The 3435-nt window shown below is 60.0% G+C and overlaps 1 long non-coding RNA gene across 1 annotated transcript; it reads left to right on the top strand.

Annotated features, from left to right (window-relative positions):
• The first annotated feature begins 1657 nt into the window (after positions 1-1657).
• LOC144949803 (uncharacterized) lies at positions 1658-2991 on the top strand. Its single transcript, XR_013640306.1, has 3 exons — positions 1658-1734; positions 2629-2684; positions 2882-2991. It is a non-coding gene; the product is annotated as an uncharacterized LOC144949803 (long non-coding RNA).
• Positions 2992-3435: the final 444 nt, after the last annotated feature.

Below are 3435 nucleotides of genomic sequence, written 5' to 3'. Positions count from 1 at the left end.
TTCAGCATCAGCAGTGTCTTCAGCATCAGCAGTGTCTTCAGCATCAGCAGTGTCTTCAGCATCAGCAGTGTCTTCAGCATCAGCAGTGTCTTCAGCATCAGCAGTAGTAGCATCAGCAGTGTCTTCAGCATCAGCAGTGTCTTCAGCATCAGCAGTGTCTTCAGCATCAGCAGTGTCTTCAGCATCAGCAGTGTCTTCAGCATCAGCAGTGTCTTCAGCATCAGCAGTGTCTTCAGCATCAGCAGTGTCTTCAGCATCAGCAGTAGTAGCAGCAGCCATGTCTTCAGCATCAGCAGTGTCTTCAGCATCAGCAGTGTCTTCAGCATCAGCAGTGTCTTCAGCATCAGCAGTGTCTTCAGCATCAGCAGTAGTAGCAGCAGCCATGTCTTCAGCATCAGCAGTGTCTTCAGCATCAGCAGTGTCTTCAGCATCAGCAGTAGTAGCAGCAGCCATGTCTTCAGCATCAGCAGTGTCTTCAGCATCAGCAGTGTCTTCAGCATCAGCAGTGTCTTCAGCATCAGCAGTGTCTTCAGCATCAGCAGTGTCTTCAGCATCAGCAGTGTCTTCAGCATCAGCAGTGTCTTCAGCATCAGCAGTGTCTTCAGCATCAGCAGTGTCTTCAGCATCAGCAGTGTCTTCAGCATCAGCAGTGTCTTCAGCATCAGCAGTAGTAGCATCAGCAGTGTCTTCAGCATCAGCAGTGTCTTCAGCATCAGCAGTGTCTTCAGCATCAGCAGTGTCTTCAGCATCAGCAGTGTCTTCAGCATCAGCAGTGTCTTCAGCATCAGCAGTGTCTTCAGCATCAGCAGTGTCTTCAGCATCAGCAGTAGTAGCAGCAGCCATGTCTTCAGCATCAGCAGTGTCTTCAGCATCAGCAGTGTCTTCAGCATCAGCAGTGTCTTCAGCATCAGCAGTGTCTTCAGCATCAGCAGTGTCTTCAGCATCAGCAGTGTCTTCAGCATCAGCAGTGTCTTCAGCATCAGCAGTAGTAGCAGCAGCCATGTCTTCAGCATCAGCAGTGTTATCAGCATCAGCAGTGTCTTCAGCATCAGCAGTGTTATCAGCATCAGCAGTGTTATCAGCATCAGCAGTGTTATCAGCATCAGCAGTGTTATCAGCATCAGCCATGTCTTCAGCATCAGCAGTGTCTTCAGCATCAGCAGTGTTATCAGCACAGTGTTATCAGCATCAGCAGTGTCATCAGCAGCATCAGCAGCATCAACAGTAGCAGTGTCATCAGTAGGAGCATCATCAGCAGGGGTAGTAGTGCCATCAGCATCAGAGATAAACATATCAGCAGTAGTAGTAGTAGAAGCAGCGGCGTCATCAGCATCATCATCAGCAGCAGCGTCATCATCAGCGTCATCATCAGCGTCATCATCAGCAGCATCATCAGCTGCATCATCATCAGCAGTGTCTTCATCATCATCAGCAGCATCATCATCAGCAGCATCATCAGCAGCAGCAGCATCATCAGCAGCAGCATCATCAGCAGCATCATCAGCATCTGCGTCATCATCAGCATCTGCGTCATCATCAGCATCTGCATCATCATCATCAGCAGCAGCATCATCATCATCAGCGTCATCAGCATCATCAGCAGCATCATCATCTCCCCCCCCCTCTCCCCCCCCCCCTCCTCCCCCCTGTGGAGTGCAGAAGCTGCGGGAGGGTTCAGCGTCCCTCTCACCCAAAGTGGCCTCCGTGGCAGCCGCCTTCAACACGGAGAGCGACGTGAGGGGGGGGGTGATACACAGGGTGACGTGGGGGGGGTGAGGGGGGGGGTGACGTGGGGGGGGTGAGGGGGGGGGTGACGTGGGGGGGGTGAGGGGGGGGGTGATACACAGGGTGACGTGGGGGGGGTGAGGGGGGGGGTGACGTGGGGGGGGTGAGGGGGGGGGTGACGTGGGGGGGGTGAGGGGGGGGGTGATACACAGGGTGACGTGGGGGGGGTGAGGGGGGGGGTGAGGGGGGGGGGTGACGTGGGGGGGGTGAGGGGGGGGGTGATACACAGGGTGACGTGGGGGGGGTGAGGGGGGGGGTGAGGGGGGGGGGTGACGTGGGGGGGGTGAGGGGGGGGGTGACGTGGGGGGGGTGAGGGGGGGGGTGATACACAGGGTGACGTGGGGGGGGTGTGAGGGGGGGGGTGAGGGGGGGGGGTGACGTGGGGGGGGTGAGGGGGGGGGTGATACACAGGGTGACGTGGGGGGGGTGAGGGGGGGGGTGACGTGGGGGGGGGTGAGGGGGGGGGTGAGGGGGGGGGTGACGTGGGGGGGGTGAGGGGGGGGGGTGACGTGGGGGGGGTGAGGGGGGGGGTGAGGGGGGGGGTGACGTGGGGGGGGGGGGGGTGACGTGGGGGGGGGGTGACGTGGGAGGGGTGAGGGGGGGGGTGACGAGGGGGGGGGTGACGTGGGGGGGGGGGTGAGGGGGGGGGTGACGTGGGGGGGTGACGTGGGAGGGGTGAGGGGGGGGGTGACGTGGGGGGGGGGTGACGTGGGGGGGGGGGTGAGGGGGGGGGTGACGTGGGGGGGGGGTGACACACGGGGTGACGTGGGGGGGGGTGACGTGGGGGGGGTGTCTGTGTGTGTCTCTGTGTGTCTCTCTCCGTGTGTCTCTGTCTCTCGCCAGAGTGAACCAGAGGAGATGCCGCCAGAAGCGAAGATGCGGATGAAGAATATTGGACGGTGAGCGTCTCTCTCTGTCTCTGTCTGTGTCTCTGTCTGTGTGTGTCTCTCTGTCTCTGTCCTGTGTGTCTCTGTCTGTGTGTGTCTCTCTGTGTCTCTGTCTGTGTCTCTGTCTGTATATCTGTGTGTGTCTCTGTGTGTCTCTCTGTGTGTGTCTCTGTCTGTATCTCTGTGTGTGTCTCCCTTCGTCTCTGTAGAGAGACCCCCACCTCTGCTGGACCCAACTCGTTCAACAAGGGCAAGCACGGATTCTCGGACCAGCAGAGGCTCTGGGAACGGAAAATCAAGAAACACGGAGGAGGGGGAGGGGGGGCAGGGGGGGGAGGGGGGCCGGGGGGGGGAGGAGGGGCAGGAGGCGGGGGTGGAGTCACAGGAGGCGGGGCCTCCAGCGACTAGCCACGCCCACCAGGTCGTAGGCCACGCCCACCAGGTGGTAGGCCACGCCCACTAGGTTGTAGGCCATGCCCACCAGGTGGTAGGCCACGCCCACTAGGTTGTAGGCCATGCCCACCAGGTTGTAGGCCACGCCCACCAGGTGGTAGGCCACGCCCACTAGGTTGTAGGCCACGCCCACCAGGTTGTAGGCCACGCCCGCCAGGTTGTAGGCCACGCCCGCCAGGTTGTAGGCCACGCCCAATAGACCCCCGGAAGCAACGGACCTATTAAGCCACGCCCACTAATTGCGAGCCCCGCCCACTGGATGTGCATGCCACGCCCACCAGGTTGTAGGCCACGCCCACTAGGTTGTAGG

Source organism: Lampetra fluviatilis, chromosome 55 (genome assembly GCF_964198595.1).
Source record: "Lampetra fluviatilis chromosome 55, kcLamFluv1.1, whole genome shotgun sequence".
In the NCBI taxonomy this organism is placed as follows: domain Eukaryota; kingdom Metazoa; phylum Chordata; class Hyperoartia; order Petromyzontiformes; family Petromyzontidae; genus Lampetra; species Lampetra fluviatilis.
Note: the sequence above shows the minus strand (reverse complement) of the source record. Positions and strands in the feature narration are given on the sequence as shown.